Source organism: Pezoporus wallicus, unplaced genomic scaffold (assembly GCF_028554395.1).
Source record: "Pezoporus wallicus isolate ANWC-B61680 ecotype Strahan unplaced genomic scaffold, APGP_CSIRO_Pwel_v1 contig_3952, whole genome shotgun sequence".
Classification (NCBI taxonomy): Eukaryota; Metazoa; Chordata; class Aves; order Psittaciformes; family Psittacidae; genus Pezoporus; species Pezoporus wallicus.
In genome coordinates, this window is record NW_026635034.1 from 11,780,106 (window position 1) to 11,798,938 (window position 18,833).

The window sequence follows — 18,833 nt, forward strand, 5'->3', positions numbered from 1 at the left end:
CAGTAGAAATGGTAAGTTTTCTGAAGAACTCTGTTTTTCTATACACTTAATCATATATAGCTATACAGAGCTTGTGAGTTTATAGCAGTCGTAAAGGAAGGGATCACAGTTATGTAAAAGTGGATCTCCTACAATGAGTTGAATTTTATCTACCAAGCCCTGTAAGTTAAACATCATTTTTCTGGCACCCAGAGAGTCTCCCAAAGGCCCCAGTTCCAGGAACCAATTATATACAAGCATAACTCCCATTTAAATCACAAGTTACTAGCTCTTGTACTGTGAAAGAAAGACTGCAAACTCTAAGGGCTCCACAAACATGAAGTCATATATATTCATTTTAATGTGTCGAGATCCGTAGCCAATCTAGTGATTCTGAAGCAGACCTACCTCCTGATTCCTAAACTGAGGTAATACTGCACACTAAGTGACTGCCGCCGGACCGCAAATGTAGTTTCTGTGACTCTGCTAAATGTCACCACTTGATCAGTAAGTTTTCTTTTCAGATCTCTGAAGCTTAGCCATTTCTTTCTACAAATCAGGTGAAGACGTTAATTATATCTGTGCAGATAAAGCCTCCCTCCCCACACCTTTCATAAATACATTATTACTTGTCAATTTGAAATTGACAATTGGTATGTGGTGGGGCATTCCCTGTTCCTGCCGAAACAGAATTTCATTTTGATTTCTGGTTCACAGACAGCTGTGCTGAAGTGATGATACAGAAAAATGTCTGAGGAAAGGAGGGCTCCACACTTCAGGCAGGGCTAAACTCCAAGACTGAGATCATATCAACACTTTAAAATTTTCATGTTTAACACCAACTGATTAATGCAAATAAGAAATATGAGCCGATGCCTGTGAACAGTTGCATTCATGTGTCCTGTCAAGTCATTTTACCACGAGAGAATGAGCTTTTACCACAGCTGAAACACAGTGCTAGTCCCACCGGAGAAATAGAGCACTGCCAGCTTGTAAAACCAGGAGATATGCAGAAGTAGCTCCTTAAATGTGAATGAAGGTATCAACAAATAGGCAAACAAAATGATGCTTTAAAAAGCCACTAAGATTTTATGGCTGAAACCAGTGGTCATTCCAATTACAAGAGCACATCACATGGAAATGCCTTCATCCAAAAGCCACTGAAGCTACTGATAACCTTTTCCTTCACTTTATTGCTCCTTAGAACAGAGCTTTAAAGAAAATAGCGACTCCTGCACTTACTGAAAAAAGAACCTATAGAACTGATGGAAAAAAAAGCCATTTTTTAAAATATTTTTTTCCATGTAAGGAGTATGGAATCTTCCTGTGAAGGGAAATTCCAAAACCATGACCAAAATAAATACTGAAGTGGGATACCAAGTAGAGAGCAGCACAAGACTGATGTGAAATAGCCAACAAGCAAGTCCTTAAGATGTGATTTGAAGAAACACAGTAATAAACCTGAGGCACATACTATATAATTTGATTTTGTTCATATATAGTAAGTATTTTTATTCCAGTGCCTTTTTTTTAAGCATAAAGCAGTTTGCATGCAAATTATCTTCAGGAAATTTAATAGCTGGCCAATATCCTGTAATTGTCATACCTTGCTCAGTGATAAAGGAAATGGAGCAAGATGCCAATAAGACTTGATCAGCAGCACAAAGCAGGTCAATGGTAATGTTAAAAAATATTCCAGCAACTCGCACATATATCACCTATCAACAGATAAAGCTATTTTCTCTCACAAGCATCACACTGAGATCATATCAACACTGGAATATTTCTAGTGCAAGAACAGTTCCTGTGAAGAAGCCCTACGTTCAATGCTTGGTACTACCATTTTAAAAACATGTGCCAGATGTCTGTAGATGGTGTTGACAAGTGCTGATTGTTTAACAGCAACCAAAATGATGAACACTGACCCATCTCTGGGACTGCCATAACCCTGCAGAGAGAACCTACATCATTTGATGTGTGACATGACACTCACAAGTCCCCAGAAGAAAATTGGGTGGGACAGAACATTCCAGGAGAAACCCAAGTTGTTTTAAGTTACTGAATTTATACCTACTATTGTCAACTAACAAAGAACAAAACAAAAAAATCATAAGGCAACATTGAAACACATGGTTTCAGCTACATTCCCTTTATAAAGGGCAAGATATGAGGCCAAATTCAGTGCCCATCAGATCAGTCTGTTCATCAGTCTTATTTATATCTGCTTAACATCTCCCTAATCTTCTAAATGAAGTACTAGACCATGCATTCTCCCTAAAAATGTAGTATATAAAAACATAACTTTCTAGTGTATTGTGCTATCTTGAATGCGAGAGAAGTTATTAAAACATGAAACACACAATAATCCATTCTTAACCTACTATAGACTAATAATGCAATCACGTCCATTGATCACATTTAAACCACATGTATTTTTAAATGAATCAGCTTTACAATTATCTGATTCATCCTCCAAACTGCATTTGTATCAGGTTAAGCTGCTTTCTGAAAACAAAAGAATTAATGACTGAACTGTGTATGTGCCTACTAAAGGGAACAAGACTTCTCATAGAATACATTCTTCAGCTAGCACTATGACCATCAGAAGCACTTCACAATAAAAAGCCACAAAATGCTTTGCCTACCTGCATTGGTGGAAGGTGCTAAGGTCCTAACTATTTAAGAAGTTGATCTCATACATAAGATTTTTGCTTTTACTTTTTTCCTACAAAAAAAATAACAACCTTCTACAACTGAAGCCTGTTATTATTATCAGCACTATAGCGGACACAGTTAAAATTGCTTATGCACTGCTGACTTAAAGTTTTAACTGCTTAACCATCAAACCTTAATTTTCTCTAACAGATCAATTCAAAGTCCATAGAAGTCTCTATATTGGCTGCACTTAACTGTAGATGACAAATCTGAGTTTTAAAGTTAGAAAAAAAAAACCTCCAAAGTACCACTACTAAGCGTCTAACTGGCACTTCTTCACCTCCATTTTCAGTACAACTGCCACTGTGAATGGTCTAAATATCATACATCCGATGTCACGTCACAGAGAATTGACACTCCTATGTGGAAAAACAGCTTTTCTGCTGTCATAATCTGCACAGAATTACACTCAGGCCAACCCAAGTCTTCAGGATGATTCTGTTCATTTTTGGTTTGTTTTCAAGCTTGACTTTATGCACATTTGCCTAACACAGTTATTCAGTTTGTTCTACACCAGAAGCAAAGGTTTTATAGTGCAATCATAAAACTCACCACTGCTTATCAGCAACCTAATAAATTTTCTGCAATTAAATCTGCTGGAGCTTTGAATGAACCTGTTGTATGAAGTGTGAAACAACAGAAATCTTGCATCACACCTCCAAGTGGTTCTGATAGTTTGAGTCAGGAATCAGAAGTTGCTCCTTCAATTCCAGTGGAGCTGTTTCAAATGAGAGTCATCATCAGCAAGACCTGGGATTAGCCCTGCTCCTAAATAAAAGCTGACAAGCTATGTTCAGGGCACAGTTATGACACATAATCTATGTTTCCTACCTACACACATTCTGAAGGCCTCTATATGATAGTCCAAAGCAGCTGACCTCTTATTTCTAACTTTGCTAAACATTCTCATTTTGCAGCACTTTTCTCCTTGAAAGGCAGTCTCTCCTCCTAGTCTTCTTAACTGAAATTGTTCCACTAGATTCCCTGGGAGAGTGGTGATGGAAAAGAAAGCATCAAGCTGTCTAATGAATTTTAGCAATATAAAGGCAATTTTAAACCTCTGATGATACTGAATGGGTGGAAATCACATCAATCAGGAGATTACTACTACTTTTACTCTAGAAAGAAGTCTGAGTTGACAAGCTACAGCTTGATGGATCAAATTGGTAAAAATGCATTGTCAGTTCCACAAACAGCACAAAACTCAGACAAATTCAGGCTCTTTTCTGTTCCTGCTTTTGCCACAGAAGACAGGAGAAACAGCATACTGACAGGCTACTAACAGCCCATTAGGCACCCATTTCATCCATAGCGCTATATCACTGTATTGACCTACCCACAACTAGTTACTTAAACAGTGGCTTAGGATAAAAAAACCAAACTGCACTGGTTCATCAACAGATGACCACATAGTGAGGTACAAATATTTCTATATTCTTGGCTATCCACATCATTGATGCACCAACTCAAATCTGTCATCTCTGCTAACAGACATCATCATGCTGCTATGTAACCCATGAAGTACTGAAACCTTGAATATAACTTAGTTTTGCTGATCCTTTGCTTTAAAAAAATAGAAAAGAAAGAAAAAACACAGTGAAAGGTGTTGACACTGGCAAGAGATGCTGAACAACTCCCATACGAGAAGTGTCTAAAAAGCTAAGAATTCTTTACCTTGAAATAAGGGATAGCTGAGGTAAACAGGTAGGAAAAGAACACAGTTCTGAAATAGCACAGAGTTGAGAACAAGTCCATTTTATAAGGACTAAACCGTATCTGGCAGTAGATTTAAGACACAAATGGAAGTAGTTTTTCCTCACAACATACTAACCTGTGGAACTCACTGCTGACAGGTTTTCTAGCTTCTAGCACAAAACAAAAACCTCCCTTTGGACAAATTAATGGCAAGTGGGTCAAGGGCTGTTAAACACACAATGTGGACACACTGACAGCTGAAAAAATGTAAAGCTGTAGCTGGAAGACAAAAGGTACTCTGAGATTCTAAAGAAAGGTGACGCTGCCCATGGCAAGGGGGAGTTGGAAGCAGATCATCCTTAAGGTCCTTCCAACCCAAACCATTCCATGATATGATTCCCCTGAGCTATGGCATATACCCCTGCAGCCTGACAACCGAACACAAACAGCCCAAGTGCTGCTAGAACCTAAGCTCAGGAAAGAGAGTAACAAAGCCAAAAGCAGGAGAATGTGAAGAGAAGTACCAAACGCCAAACATAGTTCATGCTTACATAGGCCAAAAGATCTGGCCCGAAACAGAAATAACTGCGACATGCACTCTACGTGAGGAAAGTTATTCACTTCTTTTACTCTCTCATACAAACCGCTGGATTCAGCTCAGACTACGTGCAGTTACTGCTTCTGGTGGGACACCGAGGCAAAACGAAGCAACTCCTTACACACCCTCTGGATGCAGCCCCTGGAAACCGAGCGCGCAAGGAAAGCAGCTTTGAAATGGCTACTCACGCAGCCAAAACACGAGGCGCAGGAATCTCGCAGAGCCGACCAGAAAGCTCCCTCACAGCCAGCCAGGAGAGAGTGAAAGCTCCTCCAGCCGAGGCTTGGAACACAAAGCTGGGTCGGAGCAGCCCTCACCGCGGCCTCGCAGCTCCGGCCATCCCCGAGCCCAGCCGCCCCGGCACCGCACGCACGCCCCAGCCGACACCACCGCCCGGACGCCCTCTCCCCGCTCCCCTTGGCAAGGCGCTGAGCCCGCCCGCCGCCCACCTGGTGCGGGGCTCCCTCCTCAGGGCGCTATCGCCGCGGGGCGGCCCGGCCTTGCTTCGCCTCAACTCGCCCCACCTCAGCGCGCCGCTCCGTGCCGGCGTCCCTCGCGGCGCACGTCCCGTCCGGTCGCCCCACGACAAGGCGCTATCCGTGCGGCGGGGGCGATAGGACTGACAGCACCACAACCTCCGGCGCATGGGAGGCGGCGGCCCCTCCGCCGGGTCCGCAGGAGCGCGGCTGCAGGGCGCCCCGCAGGACTCGAGGCAGGTTCCCGGCGGCTCCGGGGCTGAAGGACAGCCTCTCCCCTCACTCCAGCCTGCCTCCCGCGCAACGCGAAAGGCCGCGCTCTGCCCGCGCCTGCTGCCACCTGGCGGCCACGAAGCTCAGCGGCGCCTCGCGGAGCCGGCGCTGGGGAGGCGCGCAGCCGCCGCGGGCCGCCCGTTCGCCGGGGAGCGCAGGTGCCGCCGCGCCCGCCCGCACGGCGATAACGGCGTTCAGACGGTGCCCGGCCGGCAGCCACCCGTAACAGCCCTGGAGCCGTGCCCGGGGCAGGTGCTGCCCGCGGGCCTGAACAAACTCTGCGACCTCTCCCGGGCGGCAGCGGTGTCCTCCACCAGTAGAGCTACCCCGCAGGGTTGGAGTACGTGGAATTGTAACATTATAGTGTTTTACACTGTAACTTTTCACTTCCTACAGCCTTGCGCGGCTGGTGACAAGGGTACTCATGCACTCCATGCTGCTGCCCTCACATGCTACAAGCAAACGTGAGAGGGACAACTGCCATCCTCCTGCTCGCTGGCTGGATGAAAGACCATCTGCTTCTAGCAGAAACACAACTAGAAGATAATGTGTGGTTCCTGCCAGTATTTGCCCAAAAGTCTGAGATTTGAAACCAAGCCAGAAACACTGATACACTGTCACTGTGAAAGCAAAGCACAGATAAGCATATACAAGGAGGATCTTGGTAACTTTTAAGTCAGCATCTGAGGAAAAAACCTGAATTTGTCTCTCTGTTCCTGGTTTGCATTAAGTGCACTGTGCCTAAAATCCCTAAGGGCATTTTTATTGAACAGTGCAATAAAGTGTCCAGCATGAGCTCTATTCTTTTGCTGGAACTGACCCAACCACGTGAACCCGATTGTTTTAAAGCACAGCAAAACAGGTTGTTTTTTCTTGGCAACATTTTGGGCTCAATTACACTTGAACCCAGCTGAATCAGTAAAAGATGATGTGTTGACTGTGCTATTCATTGTACCAAACAAACTGCTTCACTCCCAAGCCCATATACAGCAACAGGCTTTATGTAAAAGATCTACTGCAGAAAACTTACTTTTTCCTGTGTGCTCACCAGGCAATTCCCAGAGCACAGCACTCCCAAGCAGTTTCAGACGCCTTATGGCCACCACTGCAGATCTCTGTTGTAAAAAGACAGCTGTATACAGCTGTATGTTTAAGATTTCTCACAAAGAAGGGCTGCATTATAATGCTAAGAGAAGGGTAGCTATGCCACCTCCAGGAGATCGAGGTCTCATTTGTACTAAGTAAACGGGTTTGGAAACCACAGATTTCATCTAGAAAGAATTCCTCCTGTCCCTCCTGAGTTATGCTGTGTTTCACAAGCTAGACTGAAGCCTGTTTGGCAGTCATAAAACAATCTAGGAGGAAGCAAATGCTGTGCTACTCTGGCCATCATCTAATGAAGTACACGAATAAGTGACTAATTGCTAAATCAGGTAGCATGTGGGCAGGAATAGCTCTGTCAGATTACAGTATTTTAGTTCTAATCTCTACTATAGAACAGATGTTTTGCTTCATCTCCTCTGCTGACTACATGACTACTGTTTGCTTCTGGGAAAGACACAACTGTGGCCAGATGGACTAGAGTTTCTTTTGAAGAGCAAAGACCTAAGTACTTGGGTATTAAGCCAATAATTAGTGTACTTCACCAACATGGTGGGATTGCTCTGCTTGAGACAGTTCCTAACTCCTGATAGTGGGGAAAGTTTACTTAACCTGTACCAGCCTGAAAATCAGCCCTCAGGAGGAAGAGGACTTGCTTTTACTTAAGGGAAGATTAATGGCATTAGCCTCCATGCTGAAGGTCCCAAAGGCTGCTTCAGGTGAGTGCTAATAGCAGCAGAAGAACTGGAGCCTTGGTACATTAAAGGTGAGACCGTAAGGAGGCCTTTTGAAAAGTCAAGGAATGACCACTTGTCACGATTTTCCTTTCCTATCTCTTCTGCTGCCTTTAATTTCCCTAACTTCTTCCATTTTCTATTTGCTTTTCAGAATGATTGCTCCCTCCCAAGGGCTAATGCAGACTCCTATCTCTCATCCCTCCATCTCATCCTCCCCTTACTGATGAACTGCTCTGAACAGCATGCATCATGTTTTCCCAGCAGTGCAAGAGGAAGTTGTTGTCATGCTGCTGAGGGGGAGAGGATCAGTCCTTCCCCCACCTTATCTGTGCATCAGAGCAGCTGACAATTTGTTCTGAACAGTCACAGAGCTCCTCGCCTTCCCATTATGTTACAATGTTATTTGAAGTCTTTCATGGTCTCACATAACAAATGTGTCTAAGTAAAAAATCCAATATACTCAGGCTAGTGGCTGCTCTTTTTTAAGAGATGGACATGAAGGGCATTGTGAAATGGCAACATTCTTTTAAATAGAGAGCAAAACAAAAATGCTTGAAAGAAAAACACGTTCAGGAGGAGTTTAAATGTAATTTTTCCTGCAGTAATCCACAAAGGATATGCTTGTGTGAAGTTTTAATTTGATAGCAGAAGATACAGTAGAAAAGCACGCATTTAAGGGGTGTATCAACTGACCATAAAAGAAAGATCTGGGTGAGGACAGGAATTAACCTACTTAATCATTTGTTCAGCACATGGTAGTCCAGCCATATCTCGTCTCCTCATGTGAGGGCAGGGACAGCCACCAGCACCACTCACCCAGCAAGTTGCAAAGATTCAGGTTTGAGATGCAAGAGGTATCAGGGTATTTTTACTTCCAAAGCTGAAAGACTTCCCTGCCCATGAACCAGTTCTTTGGCCAGCTGCCTCAGTGAAAGAATAGGAATCTCTTTCAGTTAGTTTCATTAAAATTCTTTGGGTTACAGCAGCCTGGGAACAAGACATTAATACTACTTTGAAAATTCAGACTAGGTTACAGCATAAAATGATAAGACTGGCAAGCAGATAACAGGATAGAACAGGGGGCTGCCCTGCAAGACTGAACTATTGCACACTAGTCATGAAGAATCATCTCATGCTAACAGTGGGAAAGTGTGTGAAAATCCCCACTGGGAGAAGGAAGGAGAGAATCTGAGAAAGAAGATTAGATCGTGGTAGAGTAGGAAGCTAGAGTTTCCCTCCCTTGAATTGTTTCAACCACTTACTATTTGCTTCAATACTTCTCTGCGAGCCACTAATTGTCACAGTGGGATCTTTCTGCTTCATTTCCTCCTCTTTATGAGAGCAGGCGTCAACATTGCAAAGAGTTAGAAATCTGCTGCCTCCTATATGGAAGACAATGTCAGATTTGCAACATGTCCAGCACAGGTCAGTGGCACAGTTAAGCCTTGGGAAGTGCCTTTTATGCAAGCATTAGATTTCAAGATTAGGGGTGGTGAGGGGGAACCACTAATGCAAAAACCAAAAACAAAAGCGAAAAAAACAAAAACAAAAGCGAAAAAGAGTAAAAAATTGAGACCTGAATGAGCTTTCTGGCTTGGAAGAAAGACTGTAGTTCCGCAAGTGTTCTGTTCACCCCTAGATCTGTTACTCTTTAAGCAGAAGTACTTAGTAGAAAGAGTACACAACACTAAAGGAAAAGAATAGTACCTAGCTCAGCTGCAGCTTAGCTATATGGAACAACAGGAGCAGTTTGTAGTTCACACCCAGAAACTGTATTCAGAAAATCCTCCATTTTAGGTCCCCTGTCTATGCCTTTCTCTGGTGCTAGGTCAATCACCCCTGTCAGATGTTTGCCTGAGAACAGCAGAGATGCTTAGAAGATGGAAAGTTTTTCAATTCGTATGTCACATTACAGAAATGGGAGGACATGTCTGGTTTATGCTTCTTCTACTTTTCATGTGAGGACAAGACCCAGGAATGGCACTTCCCTGGGACCTGCAGCCCATGGGCTGTGGTACCAACCGCCTCACTCTTAAGTAAAACTCCGCAACAGCACAGCAGGACATGATTACTTTCTAGCCAAGGAAAAAGACTCTCCCCTTTCTCCTCCATACCCAGTATTTCTCTTTGGTCACACTAGAGGACTTCTCCATGTTCTGGATAAGCACCAGCCAGATCATGTACACTAGACAGACCACGTCCCTTACTCTTACTAATGTGCTACATATACATACATACCTCAATAGTTTTCTTTATGTGGACATCCTCACTACTTTTTTCCATTGCCTTTTGCTAACCACCATCTCTAGTATTATAAAGCTTGTGTCAAATAACCTCTCTACACATTTCCTGCTTAAGCCTTCCTTTTATAACACCTTCATCACAGAAGAGAACATGAATGAAAGACAAGCAGAAAGTTACACGGATTTAAGTGAAGCAAAAATACGCATTTAGGAAAACATGAGAGTCATCCAACTGAGAGGCCTCTTCAGCTTGTGTTTCTTATCTTTACTAATAGCAAGACTGAAGACCTACAGCACACAGCATATGCTGTTTTGTATTTATTTTCCTTTTTTGTTTCTCAGCTGTATAATTTAAACCTCCTTTCTTTTATTACATCTGTAACTACAACACGTTCTAATATTTATAAATGAAGAGTGACTTGGCGCCACATTGCGTGCAGTCTGTCTGCCATCAGAGAGGCATTCTCTAAACGGGTCTACCAGCCCCAAAAGCTAGGAGATCTGAACTGTTTGCTTAAAATCTATCTTCCTCCAAAAATAGCCATGCACAGCTGTAGATCTATCGAAAACTGTTAAATAACTGGAGATTTAGTCCAAAACATGAACTAGAAACCTTTCAGTGACCTAGATAACCTGTGGTAAGTGAAAGCAAAGGATGCCCAAGTTGTTCAGAAACAAGCAGCCAGGAAGCAAGCCACTGCGCTAGGCAGCAACCCTATTACTGCTTAATACTGCTATGGAAAAGAGCTAAGAACTCAACTCGCGGGCCTTAGAAATAATAATGGACTTGAGTATCTTTCACAGGTTAGAAACTCCAGATGCCCAGTCACCACAAATCTCTGCCTAGGACATCTTTATTTCCTCTGGATGCAAAGGGGTAGTTAACAAAGACCTAAGAATAAGACCCCAAATGTCCTGCATTCTAGCTGAAGCTATAAGACAAAGGATAGGAAATCCTGAGTAGAAGAGTATAAACACCTAACTCCACCAAGATCCTAATCTCCTAAATAAGTAGTGAGAAAACATAAACAGCAGTGCTTTTAGTGCAAACAGGTAGTACTGGTTTAAAGAATGGGCAGTATGTGGCTAGAAGCTTCGAGTAAAGTTCTGCAGCCAAGATAACCACCTCTGTTAAGCGCCACAAAGATGGTGGCTTCTCCTTGCTCTGCACCCCCTCAGTGCAAAATCTGTGCTTTTCTCCCCAAGCTAGAGCTCTACAACTGAATCTTCCGAGCCTTCTAAGCAGCGTGGGAATAAGAGGATGATGCTGAGGAAACTGGTCTTGAGAAGGAGCTTTGACCCTTCCAGGCAGTGAATGAGAGAGACACATGGTCTGGACAAGCCCCTGGCACATTCACTGCTTTTGTGAAGTTATTCGCTGATTCAGAGGCGTGAAACTCCAAAAAACACTGTGGAAGCAATGGCACTGCTTGTGGTACTGAAACAGCATGGACTCCTCTGGGGCTGCTGTGCCTTCATAAATATTGACTTTGGATAAATCTTCTGACAAAATGCTGTCGGGTTTTTTGTTTGTTTTTTAATTTTTTCCTCCCAGGCGGGTTCCCAGAGCTCATTTGCTTAAGGCAACACACATGACACACGAATAAGCCCTTTGAATAGTGATGCAATTGCTTGGTCATGAAATGAAACAAGGCTGGATTTTGATTGGTAGTTGGAGTTTATGTTGTTTGATTTACTCTGGATTCTTCGTTACCTCAGTGCTATTCCTGCCAACACCTGTCTGAACACTACTGGTTATGGGCTGAAATACTGTTTTAAAGTCTTTTTTGAGTTTTACACTTATCAGCCTCCCCCTTTCCCCCTCCCCCCATCCCCTAAGCAATGCAACTTTACCCAAGAATTTTTTTCCAGCAAGCCAACTGTATCCTGGGCTGTATCAAGAGGTGTGACCAGCAGGTTGAAGGAAGTGATCCTGCCCCTCCACCCTGCCATAGTGAGACCCCACTTGGAATACTCTGTACAGTTCTTGTGTTCTCAACATAAGAAGGACCTGAAGCTGTTGGAGCAAGTCCAGAGGAGGGCCACGAGGATGATCAGGGGACTGGAGCACCTCCTGTATGAAGACAGGCTGAGAAAGTTGGGGCTGTTCAGCCTGGAGAAGAGAAGGCTGCGTGGAGACCTCATAGCAGCCTTCCAGTATCTGAAGGGGCCTACAAGGATGCTGGGGAGGGACTCTTCCTCAGGGACTGTAGTGATAGGACAAGGGATAACGGGTTAAAACTTAAACAGGGGAAGTTCAGGTTAGATATAAGGAAGAAATTCTTCACTGTGAGGGTGATGAGGCACTGGAACAGGTTGCCCAAGGAACTTGTGACAGCTCAATCACTGACAGTGTTCAAGGCTGGTCTGGACAGGTTGAGCATCCTGGTCTAGTGTGAGGTGTCCCTGCCCATGGCAAGGGGTTTGGAACTTAGATGACCCTCTCCAACCTAAACCATTCTACAATTTGAAAAACCAAGAGAAGAATGAAGACAGACAATATCTGAGAAGACAGAAGATTAAATATGACATAAAGCATTCAGCTTTGGTCTCCTTTGGTAATGGCAAAGGAACCTTGGTAGACCTCAGAAATATTTCCAGGAATGTAAAATACTAATATTTAATTTGTGATCATAATTTCTTGCCTCTCACTTAAGTACACATTACTGTACCTATATCAGACACACATACAGAGACCTAACTCATGTGCCTAGCTTGGAATAGAAGCTGTTCTCAGACAGTTTTTCCCTTCAATATTACCCACTTTCCTGATTTACTGATTCTTGGTGGAACCTAAAATTACCTGAAAACCGTGGCCACTGAGAAACACTTTTGTATCCATACTCAAGCACTTGCTTAATGTCTAACCTGGAGAACAACATGCAGAGCCTCTGTGATATGGCTCTGATCAGATACTCGAATACAAGTCACTGGCAGGAACACCCCTACCATTTGTTGTCATGCTGTCTGCTGGCAACTTGATGCTAAATAGCTTAACATTTGTATCAGCAACTCAAGCAGGATATTAATTTGAAGCAAAAGAGAGCTGTTTACCAAAAACAAATAAAAGGCGTATGGATGATGTAAGTACTGAGCTATGGGGCTTGCCTCCCCATACAGTACACATGCCTAGATGTTTTTCCCCTGATTCATGAAAACAGTTGGACCACAGGCAACCTGCGTACTGATCTGCAGGCAAATCTTATGCCAAAACACTGGTCTATCCTCAAAACATTTCCAGTGCATGAGGAACAGCATGAAAGAAAACATTCTGGCTGCCCCTTCCCCTGTACCTCCTGAACATTAACAGGCCTGCATCATCTCTTACTCTCACTGGAAGGTGTTAGCCCTCATACCATCAAGCTTTCCATTCTACACTGAGAGGAATAAAAGTGCAATTGAACACCATGTACTGACTGAATTATTAGGCTATTAAAGAGAGAAAAAGACAGGACAGTGGAAAATGGGTATGTGCTCAATTTCACTTTTTTAAAAGTTTTTTTTTAGGATGAGGCATATGCATGCAGCAGTTTATGGAGGATATGTATGAGTTATCCTTTTACATAAACAGTTAAGGCCAAGACTATCCAGCTTCTTTGTAACACACTTTCTACAATGTGAAAAGTCTTTACAGCTCTATGAGCCACAATACAAACAAGGTTTTACCCTGTCTTCTGTAGAAACTGGGAGTCATTCTCGGGCAAGAAATGCATATATGTTCCACATAACTTATGAGCAACAATTCCCTCATCTAAGCAGCCCACCCTAGGGATTATTTTGTAAACGTTTACCAGTAGATTAACTGGAAAAAGTCCTAGCACATCTGAATTTATTTTCCAAGCTATAGATTCAGATCAATTTAGCAATATATAATCTAGCAACTACAGGATACACAATTTTTAACTGCTTATATTTAACAGGTTGATTAACCACAAGTGCCAAACGCTTACTGTACAAAACACAGACTCTTCCTTTTATTTCAGTTTGGGCTCTTAAGAAGTGTTAAGTTGCACTGAAGTGTTAAAATCCTGCCTTTTTCCACTCTTTATTTACCCCTACATAGAGGTGTAAAATAGGTAGTCAGTACAGTCTTCCTTCCTTCCTCCAAACACCTCACACAAATAACAGCTATTTCATAGGAGAAAGAATCTTTTCCTTGAGATAATACAGCAGAGTTGAGCTACATAAGCATCTCAGGTGGCGTAAGAATCTCAAGCCCATCCAGTCTTGCCATCTTTTTTTTCACCTAGCTGTGCAAAGCCCTGTTTGTCTCCAGCTTGCTCCCTTGCCAGGCACGAGCTGTCAACATGAAGCCTGACCCAAACTCCACTCAGTCAAAGGCTGAGCCCCACTGGTAATGGGTCCCAACAAGCACTTGTGTAGCAGCTGACTATTTGCTTTTCTCTGCCAGCCCTCCAAAGCAACACATAACTCTGCCTATCAAAAAAGCTGTTGCTTCCGGAACTTTTATCAAATTTCATTTATCTGCTACAGTGAAATAAGGGGAGAAACTAAGGGAGTGGGGAGGAGTGGGAAAATATTATCTAATTTAAAGAGTAACATGAGGACAATTTAGTAAACTAGACTTCATATGCTGTCTGGTTCTGTCCATAATATAAACAGAAGTCAGTTTGCTTCAAGTAGATGGTCTATAGACTCCAAGCACTTGAAACAAGAGACGAGCACAAACACAAGTGGATGAGGAGGACCATGGTTCTTGGAACTCCTCAGTGTAGGCATATTCTTAGGGCTGTTATGCACTACATACCGCATACCACGTAACAAAACACCCAAACTCTGCTTCACTGATTCACCTTCCCAGAAAACCTAATCTACATAGTATCAACATCTGTCCAGCAGGACAATTATAAAATATGTAAGTATATTTTCATATATACACACACGGAGCCTCAGTTCAGACTGCTTCTCACATTCTGTAAAGGAGTAAATGGAAGTACTATTACAAAAGGCACTTTTCTCATGTTGGAAGAACAACTTAAAAGATGTTTAGAGAGTGAGTACAATACTCCTCACTATCTAAATATCTCATATTCCAAATTCCTTAAAGTAGGAATTGCTAATTTTTCTTTTTTTTTCCCCAGGAGAAATATTTCTTCATGCATTTCAGCTGCACAGAGAAGAAAAGTTTACATGTATCTTCGACCAGATGTGTTTACAGGCACAAAAGAAGCTCTACAGCAATTTTTCTATTTGTAGTGTTCCTGGATTCTAACTTTACAGTTCCTGTAGTTTATTGCAGTTCTGTGGGGTTCATTAAAATCCTTCTACAAAATCAGATAAACAAAAGGAACAGGAGAGGGAAAGTATGCATTTTACGTACTGTCTATTCATCCTGAATGAAGCCTGCCCCAGTCTGTTTGTGTACACAAACATTTGTGGAAAGCACGCACTTCCACAAGAGCACTCTGCATTCCCATTTTGGTAGCTGGTTCTTTTCTTGAACTTTGTGCGTACGTATGTACGCACACATATGAGGTTTCAGCACACTTTTCACAAATGAAAGGAAAAAGTAAAACAGTTTACATGACATATATTAATGTAAATGCCAAAAAATCTTCAGTCCTCACACTGTAGACAGGTGTTTTAGAAATTTCCACTCTAAGATTTTATGGGAATTAAGAAGTAGCCTTTGTAAGTCATATGCACTAGTCACATACTGATGTGAGATCAATACAATCAAATAAATTGATTTGATTTTTGTTTGGTTTCTTATATTTTATTTTATGTTTTTTTTCACTGACCTACAGTCTGCCCTGTTGTGTGTGACAAGGAGCCTATCAGAACCATCTGCAATAGAGATTTTTATATAAATATCAATTTTTTAACAGAAATTTGACATCAATTTCTGCTCTGCACCATTGATTTTTTTGATGTGTGCTCCCCCTTCCCTGTTAATGTCCTCAAACTCATCTTACCAGCACTGTCAAGAGCTTTTCCTTCAATATTTGTAGTACCTGGAGTCTCTGTTTGACAGAGTTTTGTCAAATAGTATTAAAGTCCAACTTCTAGTTTTAATAATTGCACTTCAGTGAGCTCTGTTTTTTCTCATGTTTTAAATAAATACCCTCCCAGTATTTTAAAACTAATCCATATGTATATACGATTTACAGTTCTGCTGCAATAAATTGTCAGAATAAAACCCCATAAAATAACAAAAAAAAAATACATAAAGTAACATAAAATAGCAAAAAAAAATATACGTAAGGTAACATAAAATACCATAAAGTAACACAAAATATAAGAAACCAAACCAAAATATAATAAAATGGAATAGAATGGAACAGAATGGAGAGGCATGGAATGGAATAGCATTATGCTCTGCTTCCCATGTTTCCAGGATAGTGTGCATTTGGGGATTCCAGATACAATGGGGTGTAGTTGGCTGGATCAGAAGTGTAGCCAGAGAAACCCACCTCTGCATAGCTGAGGTTTTCAACACATCCACAGAAATGCTCTGCAGAAGTAACTCTGACTCAACTACAGTGTTGTTTCTCTACCTGCACAAACTCTCCATTCCCTGGTATATGCAGTGAAGAATATGAAACCGTTCAGCCAGGGCATTTTGTTTTGGATAGGACAAACCTCTGCATACTTTGAGATCTACAGAATTTCCTGACATATTATGAAATAATTAGTTGGCCAGAGATCCAGCCCTGGGCCCATTCAGGAGGAAGACAAACTTTATTCTCTCACAATCTCTGACTGGAGCTGGATACAAAAGCTTGGGTTTTTAATCCCTAGGGGAAAGTTGATAGTGTTGAGTTGATGGCTTTTCCAAAGAAGTTTAAGTTACAGTGAAAAATTATAAGTTTCCTATTTGCTTTTTCTATACTTTTCTGGTTTTCTCACTTTTGTCCTTCGATTTCCTCTAGAAAGAAAGGAGCTGGGGGGAAATGAATTTGGGGAAGGAAGAGAGAAGGAAAGTGATCCACCCTCTCAGTAGTTTTCATGTATTTAATAAAACTATTTCTTAATAGAAGATTGAGATTAGTAAGAAAATGTTTAAGTGCGAAACCAGCCTTACTCTAATTATTAAGATAACACAAATGTAACCCTGAAAAGTGTCAAGATTTAAACTGTAAAATAAAATCCACTGAAGTCATGAAATTCAAATAATTACAGAATTTTTGGAATTCCAAGATTACCGTTAGCCTTTACATTGTTCAAAATCGGATCAAATAAAATTAAATCCTTTATCTCAGTCAGGATTGTTCTGTTGAGAGCTTCTCTTTAGTCAGGAAGTACAAAGGCCTAGTATTTCAAAGGTATTTATCTTGAGTGTGTTCTGTATACACACTGTTCAGAAGTGGGTAGTATCTAAATGGTCAGAAAGCAACTGTACAAGCAAACTCAGCTTTTCTTGTCAGGTTCCAGTGGACACCCAGCCTGCCAGTGCAGGTTCCTGTAGATCCTGCTGCTCCCCTGCTGCACCAAGTTCCTGTCTAGAAAGACGGGTTTTTGAATCACACAGCTATGGGTAACAAAAACCAAAGACTAGAGCAACACCTTTATGGTTTTGTACCTCTCCTGCTGCAGCTGTAGCAACATCTCCTGGGAGAAAGGTCATTGCTCAAGCAGGGCAACACATCAGAAACTCGTACTACAAGTAATAATGCATATTATAAAGTAGAAGCCAGCTGTACAGATCCTAAATCAACCTTATGAAGAGTTCAGCGCTCTTAATTTACTAAGAAAGCTACTGCCTCCTCACTTGCTTCACCATGACATTACAGGACAACCCAGCAAAGACCATCTGCCCATCCTTGCACAGGGCAGAGTAAAATTATGGTCACTTGCAGACATTCTCCTGAGATAATGCTTAGTTGACTAGATAAATACAACATGGAAATCAACCTGCTATAACAGACCCTTCAACAGTATACACCTTCTCTATGTAACCTAGAATAGCTTACAAAATACTGAATCTTGACATATTTACTGGCCCATGTTTTAGCAGACAAAATTTGAACTATGCGTTACTTAGAAGCAAACACCTTTATAATAGAAAGAGGGAAACATATCTGTGTCTCTTTTGACAAGGAGCATGGCTATTGTTTGAAGATGCTCATAAACTTCAAAAGCTAAGAATAATCTTTGATGGGGAGAACTGATAGGAAGAACCTATAAAAAAGAATCAAACCTTAAGAGTAACTGTTAAGAATGTTTCAGCAAATAAATACCGTTTCACTGTAAGACATAGGGGAACATACAACAAACACCAAAATCTGTAGTGCATCTACAGACACCTGTGTAACCACCACAGAAATCAAAGGGTCTCATACATTAGTGGATTTTTGTGGTAAGGTGAAAGAATTGTCTCTTCCTAGAGCCCTGAACTAAAGTGATTCTGAACCCTGCTCAGATTGGTTGTTCAAGGTGGCTCAGTTATGAATGAACTCTAGGAAAGAAGATATGCATCATCAAAGGCTTTCATAATTCTTTACTTTCAAAGGCTCTTATGACACTGGAGGATCTCATGGCCCATGGGTACAAAATGAGCACAAAGTAGGGACTCAGAATATCACTTGATCAGATTTACTACTTCTGGGTGCTTTTTTTGTTGTTGTTTTTGTTTTGTTTGGGGGGTGTGTGTGTTAATTTTGGTGGTTTTTTTCAGTTTCTTTGTTGTTTTGTTTTTTTCTCTGTTGGAAATATTTCCTTCTGGGGAATCCAAAGCATTCTACATCTTCTTCTGTTTTGCTTCTCCTACGAGGTGTGCCTGGCCTGTACAGCCATCACAACTCTTATGAAAGGCCTCTTAGCTCAAAGAAGGCAAGAGAACTTTTCCATGGACTTCTGAAGAGTACCCCTAAGACCTGCTACATTCAAGACACAATCAGTAACATTTATAAATACACAACATCCAACTTTCAAAATCCTTATGGCAATGTTGCCACTCAGCATTCTCATGCTTCTCTTCATGGCAACACACCAAGGCTAGGAATAACAGAGGATTTCTTTTCTGCTGAAGAAGATAGAAGAGCTGAAAGTGACA

General features: G+C 41.8%; 1 protein-coding gene across 6 annotated transcripts in view; it reads right to left on the reverse strand.

Annotated features, from left to right (window-relative positions):
- Positions 1-18,833, reverse strand: part of THSD4 (thrombospondin type 1 domain containing 4) — a 314,334-nt gene that overhangs the window by 267,246 nt on the left and 28,255 nt on the right. Inside the window, exon 1 of one of the 6 annotated variants that reach the window (XR_008970824.1) lies at positions 5,437-5,813. The exons of 3 other annotated variants lie outside the window; for them this stretch is intronic. The gene's annotated coding sequence lies outside the window, so the exon portion shown is untranslated. Of the gene's footprint in view, positions 1-5,175; positions 5,331-5,436; positions 5,814-18,833 lie in introns of those variants that run through there. 2 more of the 6 variants (XM_057398755.1, XM_057398764.1) reach the window with 2 other exon arrangements.